The sequence below is a fragment of the Onychomys torridus genome, chromosome 1 (assembly GCF_903995425.1).
Source record: "Onychomys torridus chromosome 1, mOncTor1.1, whole genome shotgun sequence".
Taxonomy (NCBI): Eukaryota; Metazoa; Chordata; class Mammalia; order Rodentia; family Cricetidae; genus Onychomys; species Onychomys torridus.
Genome location: NC_050443.1, coordinates 42,540,705 through 42,555,585, shown reverse-complemented (window position 1 = coordinate 42,555,585; position 14,881 = coordinate 42,540,705). Strand labels below are relative to the sequence as shown.

At 35.5% G+C, this 14,881-nt stretch overlaps 1 long non-coding RNA gene across 1 annotated transcript in view; it reads left to right on the top strand.

Annotated features, from left to right (window-relative positions):
• LOC118588956 overlaps positions 1-14,881 on the top strand; it is a 31,102-nt gene that overhangs the window by 5,531 nt on the left and 10,690 nt on the right. Inside the window, exon 2 of the long non-coding RNA XR_004945629.1 lies at positions 12,141-12,288. This is a non-coding gene — a long non-coding RNA (uncharacterized LOC118588956). The remainder of the gene's footprint in view (positions 1-12,140; positions 12,289-14,881) is intronic.

Sequence of the window (14,881 nt, the reverse complement as noted above, 5' to 3'; positions counted from 1 at the left end):
CTTACTCTTCACCTAGTTAATTGATTTTTTTGTTGTTAATTGTTGGCCTTAATTCTTGGGCAAATGGATTCTTATTCATAAAGAACATTCCTACATCTATGTGTTGGAGGGCACTACCTGTGATTTCTTCTAACGGTTTTAGTGTTTCAGTTTTCATACTTAGGTCTTTGACTCATTTGGAGTTAGTGTGTGTGCAAGCTAATGAATATGGGTCTAATTTCATTCTTCTGCATGTCAACATTCAGTTTTTACAGCACCATTTGTTGAAGATCCTTTCTTTTCTCCAGTATATGTTTTTGTTATATATGTCAAACATTAAATGGCTGCAATTACCTGTACTAATCTTTGTATTTTCAATTTTGTTGCACTAGTTTACATGTCTGTTTTCTGCCAGTACCATGCAATGCTTAAAGATACACTTGAAATCTGAATTGGTAATCCTTCCAGCACTGTTCTTGCAGCTCTGCATTGTTTGGGGATATCTAGGGAACTTTGTGCTTCCATATGATTTTCAGGTTAGAATTTTATTGTTGGTTGTTTTGCTTTGTTTTGTTTTGCTGTATTTCTGTGAGAAATGAGATAAAGATTTTAATTGGGAATTCATTTAATGTATAAATGGCATTTGGTAAAATGGTCATACTTACAAAATTAACCCTACTAATTTGTGAGCATATCCTTCCATTTTGTAGTGCCATTCTTAACCTTGTTATTAGATATTTAAAGTTCTCATTATAGAGGTCTTTCACCTCCTTGACTGTGTTTATTCCTTGGTATTTTATTTTCTTTGAGACTGTAGTGAATAGGAGTATATCCATGAACTTTCTTTTATGCTTGTTGTTGGTGTATAGAGAAACTATTGATTTGTGCAAGTTGATTCTATATCCTGCCACTATGCTGAATTTGTTTATTGTGTCTAGTAGAAGTGTTCTTATAGAATTTTTGGCATCTCTTATGTACAATAGCTTATCATTTACAAATAAAGATATTTTTACTTTTTGTTTTCCTATTTGTATACCTTTAATTTTCTTCTCTTACTTTATTCCAGCTATTACTTCCAGTACAATATTGAAAAGGAGTGAGGATAGTGGACTGCTCTGTCCCGTTTCTGATTTCAGTGAGATTCCTTTAAGACTTTTTCTATTTAGGATGAGGTTTGATGTGGCTTTCTCATTTTTTTATGTTAATGTTTCTTCTCTCTTGTCCTAAATTCACTAGGACTTTAAAAATAAATTCATATTTGATCTTGGCAAAGGTTTTTCTGCATCTGTATTGATGACCAATAGATGCAGATTTTTTCTTCAAGTCTGCTTATGAGGTCTATTACATTTATTTACTTAAACTCTCCCTGCATTTCAGGGATAAAGTCAATATGGTCATGGTAGATAATCTTTTGATAGATGTCTGTATTCTGTTTTCAAATATTTTGCTGAACATTTTTGAGTCTATATATTTTTCAGTGTTATTGGCCTGTAGTTTTCTTGTGTGTTTACCTTGTTTAGTATTAGAGTGATCTTGTCTTCACAGGAGTTTGGAAATGAACCTTCTGTTTCTATTTCTTTGAATAGTTTCAGAAGGATTGGCTCTAGATCTTTTTTGAAATCTGATAAAATTCTGCTGTGACTCCATCTGGCCTTGGGAAATTTTTAGCTGGACAACAGTTATTACTATTTTAATTTCCAAATTTGTTATAGGTCTGTTGAGACTGTTAACTTCTTTTTGGTATAATTATGGTAGTTTGACTGAACCTAGAAATTCATCCATTTATTTTGAACTTACAACTATGTGTGATATACATTTTTAAAGTATCCCCTTATAATATTCTGAATTTCTTTAGTGTCTGTTGTAAGGCTTCCCTATTCTTTTCTAATCCTGTTATACTCCTCTCCTTTTTTAATTTGGTTGTTTAGGCCAAGTATTTGTGACTCTTATCTTCTCAAAGAACCATCTTGGAGATTTCTTGATTCTTTTTATTGTTTTCTCTGTTTATATTGTATTGTTTTCTGCTCTGATTTTTACTATTTCTAGCCATTGACTAGGTTTAGATTTTGTTTGGTTTGGGTTTTCCAAAATTTTGAGTAAAATCATTAAATCATGTATTTGTGCTCTGATTTTTAAATCAGAGGGCTTAGAAATATAAATTTTCTTCATGGGATTGCCTTCAACATGTCCCAGCAATTTTCCTTTTTCCTTTTCATTTCATTCCAGGAAGGTTTTAATTTTTTCTTAATTTATCCTTTCACTCCTTCATCACTCAGTAATGAGTTATTTAATCTCTGTGAGTGTGTGTATTTAGTAGAGATTTGTTTACTATCAATTTTCAGTTTTATTGCATTATAGTCAAAAGGAATACACAGAGTTATTTCTGTCTTGATGAATTTATAAAGATGTGTTTTATATCCCAGGGTGTAGTCTGTTTTAGAGAAGCACCATGTGCTGCTGAATAAAATTTCTATTCTTCAGTTTTGGGGTCAATTATTCTATAGATGTCTGTTAAGTCCATTTGATGTATGATGTCGTTTAATTCTGATGTTTCTGTTTGTTTTTGGTCCAGATGACCTATTTGAAAACAAATGGTATTGAAATCACCTACTGTTAATAAGCTGACATTAATCTGTATCTTTAAGTCTAATACAGTCCTTTCTATGGAACTGGATACAACAGAATTTTACTGCATATATGCTAGGAATAGTAAGGTCTTCTTGGTTAATTGGTGCCTTGATTAGCATATAGTGTTTATCTCTTCCGATTGGTTTTAGTTTTAGTCTCTTTTGACGGGTATAAAGATGGCAGCTCCTGCTTGCTTCCTGTTCCCATTTGATTGAAGTACATTTTCCCATCCTTCTATTCTAAGATGATGTTAAGCTATGTTTCTTGTGAACTACAAATAGGTTGGTTTTGTTTCTTGGTCCATTCATCTAACCTGTGCCTCTTGACTGGAGAATTGAGGTCTTTAATACTTAAAGTTTTGTATTGAAATGTGTCTATAAATTGTGGTCATTGTGTATTGATTATTGGTATTGTATTTTCAATGCTAATTTGAGTTTTAATAATTATGGCTTTATGTTTCTTTGTGTGGTTGTTTGGCTATGCTCATTCCTTTCTTCAGCCTGAAATAATTGCTTCATATATTTTCTTTAGGTTTGTTGTAAATATGTTTTCAGGCTATTGAAATCATGAAAAGTTTTTCTCCTTCAACATGGTAGATAGTTTTACTAGGTATATGAGTTTAGTTGGTCCTTTAGAACTTGGAATGCATTGTTCCAGGCTCTTCTTATTTTCAAAGTTTCCATTGAGAAATCAGCTGTTATTCTGATGGTTTTAGCATTGTTAATGACTTGTAATTTTTTTCTCTGTTAGCTTTCATTACAAGTGTTTTAACTATTATATGCCATGCATATTTTCTTTTCTGGCATTGTCTATTTTGTGTGCTGTGTGGTTATTGGATCTGTGTGGGCCTGTTCTTTCTTTGATTTAGGGGAAATTTTATTTTATTTAGTTTATATCATAACCACTCTTTCTCCTCCGTCTCCTCCCACTCCCTCCCCCACCTCCCCTAATTCTTCCCTCATACACTCCTCCATTTCTGTTCAGAAAGGGGCAAGCCTCCCATGGGTATCAACAAAGCATACCATATCATCTTGTGAGAAGACTAAGCATCTATCCTTGTATTTAGGCTGGACAAGGCAATCAATTATGAGGAACAGGTTCCAAGAGCCACCCAAAGCATTAGGGACAGCTGCTGCTCCCAAACTTAGGAGTCTGACAAATGGACCAAGTCACATCTATGTAGAGGGCCTAGGTCAGTCCCATGTAGGCTCTCTGGTTGTTGGTTCAGACACTGTGAGAGCCTATGAGCCAGGTTAGTTATTTCTGTGGGTTTTCTTGTGATGTTCTGGACCCCCTCCCTTGCTCCTACAATCTTTGCTCCCTCTCCTCAGCAGGATTTGCTGAGCACAGTCTAATGTTTGGCTGTGGATTTCTGTATACATTTCCATCAGTTACTGGATGAAGGCTCTCTGATGAGATTAGAGTAATCACAAATCTGATCACAGGAGATGGCCAGTTCTGGCTACCTATCCACTGTTGCTAGGAGTATCAGCCAGAGTCATTCTTGTAGATTCCTGGGAGTTTCCCTTGAATCAGTTTCCCACCTAGCCCTAAAAAGCTCCCCCTTTTCAGTCATCTCTTTCAGCACTCTCCACCCATCCTTCAACCTAATCTCTCAAATTCCCATTCTCAACTGCCCCTAGTCTATACAAAAGATCTCTTCTATTTCCCCTTCCCAGGGAGAGACATGAGTTTTCCTTTGCACCCTCCTTGTTACCTAACCTCTCTGAGTCTAAGGATTATAGATGGGTTATCCTTTACTTTACAGTTAATATCCACTTATAAGTGAAAACATATCATGTTTATTTTTTTGGGTCTGTGTTACCTGACTCAGTATGATTTTTCTAGTTCTATCCATTTGCCTTCAAATTTCCTGGTATCTTTCTTTTTAAGCACCTGAGTAATACTCTACTGTGCAAATATACCACATTTTCTTTATCAATTATTTGGTTGAGGGACATTTAGTTTTTTTCCAGGTTCTGGCTATTACAAATAGTGCTGCTATGAACATTGTTGGGCAAGTGTCCTTGTGGTATGATTAAGCATCCTTTGGATATATTCCCAAAAGTGGTATCGCTGGGTCTTGAAATAGGTTGATTCCCACTTTTCTATGAAACTGTCATATTAATTTCCAAAGTGGCTGTACAAGTTTGCACTTCCACTAGCAATGGAGGAGTGTTCCCCTTACTCCACATCCTCTCCAGCATAAGCTGTCATTTGTGTTTTTGATCTTTGCCATCTAACATGTGTAAGATGGAATCTCAGAATCATTTTGATTTTCATTTCTCTGATAGCTAAGAATGCTGAATATTTCTTTAAATGTTTCTCTGCTGTTTGAGAATACTCTATTGAGAATTATCTCTACTTAGGTCTGTACCCCATTTTAAAATTGGATTATTTGGGGTTTTATGCATAGTTTCTTAAGTTTTTTTTTTTATATATTTTGGAGATCACCACTCTGTCAGATGTGGGGTTGGTGAAGATCTTTTCCCATTCTTTAGGCTTGCATTTTTTCCTATTGACAGTGTTCTTTGCCTTACAGAAGCTTTTCCGTTTTGTGAGGTCCCATTTATTAATTATCAATCTTAGCGTCTGTGCTACTGATGTTCTATTTAGGAAGTTATCTTCTGTGATAATATGTTCTAGGCTATCGCCCCACTTTCTCTTGTATCAGGTTCAGTGTAACTGGATTTATGTTGAGGTCTTTGATCCACTTGGACTTGAGTTTTGTGCAGAGTGATAGATATGGATCTATTTGCATTCTTCTACAAACTGACATCCATTTGTGCCAGTACCATTTGTTGAAGATGCTTTCTTTTATCCATTGTAAAATTTTGGCTTATTTGTAAAAATCAAGTGTTTATAGGTATGTGGGTTTATGTCTGAGTCTTCAATTCTATTATATTGATCAATGTATCTGTTTTTATGTCAATTCCATGCTGTTTACTGTTTGTATTACTATAGCTCTGTAGTCAAGCTCTAGATGAGGAATGGTAATACTACCAGCAGTTGTTTTATTGTACATTACTGTTTTAGCCATCCTTGGTTATTTGTTTTTCCATATTATATTGAGTATTGTTCTATCAAGGTCTGTAAAGAATTGTGTTAGAATTTTGATGGAGATTGTGTTAAATCTGTAGATTGCTTTTAGAAAAATGCCATTTTTACTATGGTTAATCTTACCATTCCATGAGCATGGGAGATCTTTCCATCTTATGATATCTTCTCCAATTTCTTTCTTCAAAGACTTGAAGTTCTTATCATACAGGTCTTTCACTTACTTAGTTAAAGTTACCCAAAGATATTTTATATTGTTTATGGCTATTGTAAAGGGTGTTTTTCCCCTTTTTTCTTTCTCAGCACCTTTATTTTTTGTATATAAGAGGGTACTTATTTTTATTTTAGTTAATCTTGTATCCAGCCACTTCACTAGAGGTGTTTATCAACTGTAGGAGTTCCCTGGTAGAATTTTTGGGGTCACTATCATGTCATCTTCAAATAGCAATACATTGACTTCTTCTCTAATTTTTATCCCCTTGATTAACTTTTGTTGTGTTATATGGAAAGAGTGGAAGCCTTGTCTTGTTCCTGATTTTAGTGGAATTGTTTTGAGTTTCTCTCCGTTAAATTTGATCTTGGCTGTTAGCTTGCTATGTGTTGCTTTTATTATATTTAGGTATGTTCCTTGTATCCCTAATCTCTCCAATACTTTTATCATGAAGGGACCTTGGATTTTGTCAAAAGCTTTTTCAGCATCTAATGAGATAATCATGTGGCTTTTTTTCTTTCATTTTGTTAATATGATGGATTACATTGACAGATATGTTGAACCATCCCTGTAGTTCTGGGATGAAGCCTACTTGATCATGTTAGAGGATACTGATCTGTTTTTTGTATTCAGTTTGCCAGTATTTTATTGAGTATTTTTGCATTGATGTCCAGAGGGAAAATGGTCTGTATTTCTCTTTCTTTGTTCAGTCTTTGTGTGGTTTAGATATCAGGGTAACTGTGGCCTCATAAAAAGGATTTGGCACTGTTCCTTCTGTTTCTATTATGTGGAACAATTTGAGGAGTATTGATATTAGCTCTTCTTTGAAATCTGAGTAGAATTCTGCACTAAAACCATTTTGCCCTGGACCTTTAATGACTGTTTCTATTTCATTAGGGGTTATAGATCTATTTAAATTGATTATCTGATCTTGATTTAATTTTGGTAAGTGGTACCTATCAAGAAATTTGTTCACTTTTTCAGATTTTCCAATTTTGTGTAGCACAAGTTTTTGAAGTATACCCAATGATTCTCTGGATTTCCTCAGAATCTACTGTTATGTCCCCTTTTCATTTCTGATTTTGTTATTTTTTTATATTCTCTCTGCCTTTTGTTAGTTTGGTTAGGATTTGATCTTTCTTGATGATTTTCTCCAAGAACCAACTCTTGGTTTTATTGATTCTTTGTATTGTTCTCTTTATATCTATTCTATTGACTTCAGCCTTCAGTTTGATTATTTCCTGCTGTCTACTCTCCTTGAGTGTGTTTGCTTCTTTTTGTCCAAGAAATTTAGCTGTGTGGTAAAGTCACAAGTATGAGATTTTTCCAAATTCTTTATGAAGGCACTTAATTAGTATTATTTACTTTCCTATTAGCACTGGTATCATTATGTCCCATCACTTTGCATATGTTGTACATTCATTTTCATTGAACTCTAGGAAGTCTTTAATTTTTTCATTATTTCTTCCTTGACCCGATGGTAATTCAGTTTAGAGTTGTTCAGTTTCTATAAGTTTTTAGGCTTTCTGTCATTTATGTTGTTGTTGAACTCCAACTTTACCCCATGGTGATCTGATAAGATTCAGTGGTATTGCTTTGTGACTGAGATTGTGATCAGTTTTAGAGGAAGTTCCATGAGATGCTGAGAAGAATGTATAGTCTATGTTGTTGGGTGAAATGTTCAACAGATGTCTGTTACGTCCATTTGATTCATAACATCTGTGAGTTCCCTTATTTCTCTGTTTATTTTCTGTCTGGACAACCTGTCCATTGATGAGAGTGGGGTGTTAAAGTCTCCCACTGTTAATGTGTGGAGTTTGATGTGTGATTTAAGCTTTAGTAATGTTTCTTTTACAAATGTAATTGCCCATGTATTTGGCATATAGATGTTCAGAATTGAGTTATCATTTGGTGGTATTGCTCTTTGATGAATATGAAATGTCCTTCTCCATCTCTTTAGATTTATTTTGTTTTGAACACCATTTTGTTAGGTATTAGGATACTTACACAACCTTGCTTCTTAGGTCTATTTGATTGGAAAAATTTTTTTCAACCCTTTTCTCTGAGGTAATGTCTGTCTTTGATGAGCTGTGTTTCTTGTATGCAGCTGAAATATGGATCCTGTTTTCATATTCAATCTGTTAGCTCATGTCTTTTTATTGGGGAATTGAGTCCATTGATGTTGAGAGATATTAATGACCAGTGATTGTTACTTCCTGCTACTTGTTGTTATATGTTGTTGTTGTCGTTGTTGCTGTTGTTGGTGGTGGGTGGTGGTGGTGGTGGTGGTAGCGGTGGTGTGTGTGTGTGTGTGTGTGTGTGTGTGTGTGTGTGTGTTTCCATTCTTTGGGTTTTCCTGGTGTGGGATTATCTATTGCCTGTGTTCATTGGTATAGCTAACTTCTTTGGGTTGGAATTTTCCTTCTAGTACTTTCTGTAGGGCTGGATTTGTGGATAGATATTGATTAAATTTGACTGTATCATGAAATATATTATATTCTCCATCTATGGTGATTGAAAGTTTTGCTGAATATAGTAGTCTGGGCTGGCGTCGATGACCTTTTAAAGTCTCCAAGACATCTATCTGTCCAGGCTCTTCTGGCTTTTAGAGTCTCCACTGAGAAGTCTGATGTAATTCTGATAGGTCTGCCTTTATATATTACTTTACCTTTATTCCTTTGCAGCTTTTAATATTCTATCTTTATTCTGTATGTTTTCTGTTCTAATAATCTTATTGAAGATCTGGTATATGCATTGAGTTAGGATTATTCTCCCACATACATTCCTATAATTCAAAGATTGCTCTTTTCATGGTGTCCCACCTTTCCTGTACATTTCTTTCCTCTGGGTTTTTTTTCATATTCTTTGCTTATTTCATCTTGATCCTCTATTTTATCTTCTAGACCTAATCTTCTATCTTCTGCTTTATTCTTTTTCTACTTATAAGTCTTGTCTTTGAGTTTTGTAGTTAATTATTAGGTTTTTCAGTTTCATCTTAACAGCTTAAGTCCCCTTCAATGTTTCTGTCACTTTGTTGAATTCCATTTTCAAATCTTGGACTGTATTAATGATTTGATCACCCTTATCTTTTTAATTTCTTGGATACCACATATTTTCTCTTTAATTTATTTTCTTCAAGTTCATTGAGCTGATTTGTAGTTACTTTAAATTCCTGAAATTTTTGATGAAGATTATGTTGTTTCATTTAAATTTAGGGCCCTGGGGCCCATCTAAATAATTCCCACTAGCAAACACTTCTACAGGATTGGTGTGGGTTCTTTTGGGGGGGGGTGAATAAGAGTGAAAGTAAGATATACAGAATTCATGAACTTGTTGTTAGACAGCCAATGTTGGACTAGCTAGACCACAGCCTGTCAATCACTCTAATAAATCCCGTGTGTGTGTGTGTGTGTGTGTGTGTGTGTGTGAGAGAGAGAGAGAGAGAGAGAGAGAGAGAGAGAGAGAGAGTGAATTAGTTCTGTTCCCCTAGAGAACCCTGACTAATGCATGCATGGATAGTTGGAAGTTGCAAACACATACACACACACACAAACACACACACACACACAACCAAAGCAAATAGACTTTAAACTATAAAGAAATTTCAACAGAAACTTGAAACTCAATATAATTAATTAGGTATTATGGAAGTAAAAATTTCCATGTCTAAATTTTGTGGATTTAACAGCAGATCAGCATATAACAAAAGGAAAGAAAAGAATGAAAATAATTGAGAATACAAATGATAAGTAAAATAAATAATCAAATAATCTAACACTTACATAGATTCCAGTAGAAAGTCAGGGCAGGTGAAATATTATGACAGCAATGTCCTGCAATTGTTGAAGCCATCTAGTTACAAATTAAAGAGTAGGAAACCTCAGGGAGCAAAATGGTAAAGACAACCCAACATAAGTGCATCATCATCTAGTTGTTAAAAAGAATTAGATACCTCTAAAAAAAATCACCAGGAAAATGAGACACATCAACTTTAAATTATGCACAATAAGAGTGAGAGCTGACATTTTATTAGAAATTGTGATTACCAAAAGACAACGGAATGACACATATGAGAACAGGAGAGAATAAAAGCAGCCATTCTGGGATTCTAAATTCAAATAGAACAATAAATTTTATTTTCCGTATATGAGTCCTTTGCCTGTATGTATGTCTGTGTACCACATGTGTGCTCAGCACCTGCAAAAGCCAGAAGAGAGCATAAAAGCCCTGGAACTGGAATTATAAATGGTTGTAAGCCACTATGTGGGTGCTATGAACTGAACCAGATCCTCTGGAAGAGCTTCAATTGCTCTTAATCACTCCTGTCTCTCCATCCCTGAAAATATATTCCTAATAAATGTATTCTAAATAAAACAAGAATGCTGAATGCTTTAGATAATAAAGTGGCATTAAGTTATGTGCAAGAAAACCTGGCCATTGTCACATCTAGGGTAACATAGTCTCAGAGGCAGAGCAGTTATTACTTAGGTTTCAATTGCTATGATAAACACCATGACCAGAAGCATCTTGGGGAGGAAAGGGTTTATTTGGCTTATATATCCCAGGTCAAAGACAAGAGTAGAGAAGCCAGGACAGGAAATTAAGAGGGGAACCTGGAGGCAGGAACTAAAGCAGAAGCTATGGAGGAATGCTTCTTAGTGCCTTGTTCAAACTGCTTTCTTATTAAACCCAGGGCACCTACCCATGACTTGTGCTGCCCACAATGGACTGAATCCTTTCACATGAATCATTAGTCAAGAAAATTCATCCAAAGGCTTGTCTAAAGACCAATCTGATGGAGTCATTTTCTTAATTGAAGTTCCCAGTTCCAAAATGACCCTGACTTATGTCAAACCATCAAGCATGGGCAGGAATGTTAAGCCTGACTGATCTTTGATTGCCCACTTCACTTCAAACCTATACTTAATTGTTAGTTTTTTTGGTTTAATACAGATCCTTTTAGCCCTTGCTACCTTCAAACAAAATCTTTGGGCCTCAGCCTGCCAAGTACACCACCTCTCTTAACCATGTACTTTTCTTTATACAGAAAAAAGAAATATCCACATTGCTTCATGGAGACTCCATAAGAACTGTTCACACAACCCAAACAAAAAAATTTATGAAAATAATTTCCATGAATCTTATTTACATTTTTGTAATCTATTTTAATTCATAAACACTATGCTGTATCTTACTTTCCCTACATTTTGAACTTTATATGAAAGGGATTGTATAGCATGTTCCTTTGTATCTGACACACACACCAAAAAAAAAAGAAAATGTTGTTCCAAATAATATTTGGAAGATTTATCTATGATTGACCTCTCTTAGTTTTGTACACAAATGAAATAATTTGACTCAACAGTAAAGTAGGAATTTAAAAATATGAAAAAGTTATCCATGATGTAGCATGTGTCTATAGTTATTTCATTTTTATTGCTATGTGATGCTAATATACTATAAATTATTTATCCATTCCACTGCTGATGGGCATTTGCATTCTTTCTATCTTTGAATATAATGAGTAATGCTGCTAGGAAAAATCTTGAATGTAGCCTGCTGCTTTCTGAATTATAAACAGAGGAGTCCTTCACAAAAGCAGAACCCCAGGCTTTCTAGGCTTCCTTATTACAGTTCAATTTTATGACCTTCAAGAGTTATTTGCTGAGCTTGGCATAGTGGTACAAACTTGTGATTCCAGCACTCAGAAGGTAGAAACAGCAGGATCACTAAGTATTTGAATCCAGACTGGTGTACATAGTGAATAAACTGTCTATCAAAAGCCCCAGTGCCAGGCATGGGCAGCCTCCCTTTAAGTTGTTGATCAGGGGAATCCAACCTAGTAGGAGGGAAAGGATCCCCAAAACAGCCAAAAGACTCATAGACAGCCCCCACTCCCACTGTTAGGTGTCCCACAAGAACACCAAGCTAAACAACTAAAACATATATGGAGAAGACCTAATTCAGACCCATTCAGGTTCCCTGATTGTCACTTCAGTCTTTATGAACCCTGCTTAGTTGTTTTTGTGGGCCATTTTCTTATGGTGTTTTTGACCTTTCTGGCTTCCTTCCCCTCTCCACAGGATTCCCAAAGCTCTGACTCTTTGCCTTTGGCTCTCTGCATCTGCTTCCACCAGTTGCTAGATGAAGCCTCTCTGATGACAATTATGCTAAGCTCCAGTCTAGAAGTATAGCAGAATATTATTAGGAATCATTTCAATGATTTTTTTTTCTTTTTGCCAGTCATGTTTGTTTCCTCTCCTAGTTCTCTGGAATATTCAGCCTCTGATTCTTAGCCCTCCAGGGAGTGTCAGGAATGGGTTCCTTCTTGTGGCATGAATCTCCAGTTGGACCATTTATTGGTTGGCCACTCCCGCAAGTTCTGTATCACCCTTACCCAGCACATCTTGCAGGTAAGACAAATTGTAGGTTGAAGGTTTTGTGGCTGGGTTGGTGTCCCAGTCCCTCCACTGGAAGCCTTGCCTGGTTACAGAAGATGACCGGTTTTGATTCTGTATCCCCCTTTATTAGAAGTCTTCCCTAGGATCACCCTTGTAGATTTCCAGGTGTAGTGAGTGGGTAGCCATTCCAGCTTTGACCTGTAAGTTCCAACCCCCACTGAGGCTTCGGTAATGGTCACGCCTACAAGGTGGGGCTGGGAGAGGACATTGAAAACCTGAGTTCCAAGTGCCGGGGCTCTCTTGGTTCTAGAACTCTGGATGCTGGAGGTAGACTGAGCAGTATTCTCCAGAGAACACTGCCGGACTGGGCCATACCTTTCCCAGACCCTGCAATCTACCTATCCCTTCATTTTTAAGTTATGCCACTAAATAAACCTCCCTTTTAACTACATGGAGTGGCCTTAATAATTTTACTTGCAAAATCTATTCTGTTTCCCCTTCCCAGAGAGACCTCAACATCTCTCCTTGAGCCCTCCTTGTTACTTAGCCTTTCTGGGTCTGTTGATTGTAGCATGATTATCCTTTACAACTACTGCTATTTCTTTGGGGATTGTAAGTGTATTTGAAGTATTTGTCTGATCTTGATTTAACTTTGGTAAGTGGTATATATCAAGAAATTTTTCCATTTTTTTTTTTTTTTTTTTTTTTTTTTTTTTTTTTTTTTTTTTTAGTTTTTCCACTTTGATGGAGTACAAATTTTTAAAATAAGACCTAATAATTCTTTGGATTTCCTCAGTGTCTGTTGTTATGTCTTTTTCATTTCTGATTTTGTTAATTTGGATATTCTGCCTCAGTCTTTTAGTTTGGGTTGTCTATTTTGTTGATTTTTCTCACTCTTTGTTTCATTGATACTTTGTATTGTTCTCTTTGTTTCTATTTTATTGATTTTAGCCCTCAATTTGATTGTTTCTTGCTATCTACTCCTCTTGAGTGTGATTATCTCTTTTGTTTTAGAGCTTTCAGGTGTGCTGTTAAATGGCAAATATGGGGTCTCCATTATTTTAAAAGTAAACACTTAGTGCTATGACCTTACCACCACTTCATTGTGTCCTATAGGTATAGTATGTTCACCTTCATTGAATTCTAGAAAGTCTTTAATTTCTTTATTCCTTGGCCCAGTTTTCATTTAATAGAGAGCTAGCTGTTCAGTTTCCATGAGTATAAAAGCATCTGTGGTTTCTGTTATTGAAGACCAGCTTTATTCCGTGGTGGTCTGATAAGATACAAGGTGTTATTTCAATTTTCTTGTATCTATTGAGACTTGTTTTATGGCTAAGTATGTGGCCAATTTTGGATAAAGTTCTGTGAGGTGCTGAGAAGAAGGTACATTCTTTTGTATTTGGGTGAAATATTCTGTAAATATCTGTTACGTCCATTTGATTTATAACATCTGTTAGCTTCAGTATTTCTCTGTTTAGTTTTTGGCTGGATTATGTGTTCATTGGTGGGAGTGGGGTATTGAAGTCTCCCACTATCAGTGTGTGATTTAAGCTTTAGTAATGTTTCTTTTACAAATGTGGGTGTGCTTGGGTTTGAGGCATAGATGTTAAGAATTGGAACATCATCTTGTTGGATTTTTCCATTGATGAGTATGAGGTGTTCTTCCCTGTTTCTTTTGATTAATTTTGGTTTGAAGTCTATTTTCATATATATCAACATACTTCTTAGGTCCATTGCTTGAAAATCTTTTCTAACTCTTTACTCTAAGGTAATATCTATCTGTGATGTTGAGGTGTATTTCTGGTATGCAGAAGCATGGATCCTGTTTTCACATCTATTCTGTTAGTCTGTGTCTTTTTATTGAGTAATTGAGTCCACTGATATTGAGAAATATCAATGACCAATGATTGTTAATTCCTGTTATTTTGGTGGTGGTGGTTGTGGTGGTGGTATGTGATTGTGTGTGTGTGTGTGTGTGTGTGTGTGTGTGTGTGTGTGTTTCCCTTCTTTGTGTTTTTCTGGTGTGAGATTATTATTTGTGTTTTCCTGAGTGTAGTTAGCTTCCTTGGGTTAGTGTTTTCCTTCTAGTACCTTTTGTAGGGCTGGATTTGTGAATATATATTGTTTTAAATTTGACTTTGTCATGAAATGTCTTGCTTTTTCCTTCTATAGTGATTGCAAGTTTTGCTGGGTATAGTAGTCTAGGCTGGCATCTGTGTCTCTCAGATTCTGGAGCACATCTGTCCAGGCCCTTCTGGCTTTTAGAGTCTCCATTGAAAGTCAGATGTAATTCTAATAGGTGTGAATTTATATGTTATTTGGCCTTTTTCTTTTGCAGCTTTTAATGTTCTTTCTTTACTTTGTGTATTTAGTGCTTTGAGTATTATGTGGTGAGGGGTCATTTTTTCTGGTCCAATCTATTTGGTGTTCTACAAGCTTCTTGAATTTTTTTTATAGGCATGTCCTTCTGTATGTTAGAATTTTCCTCTATGATTTCATTAAAAATATTTTCTGGGCCTTTGAGCTGGGATTCTTCTCCTTCTATTTCTATTGTTCTTGAGTTTGGTTTTTTTCATTGTGTACCATATTTCTTGGATGTTTGGTG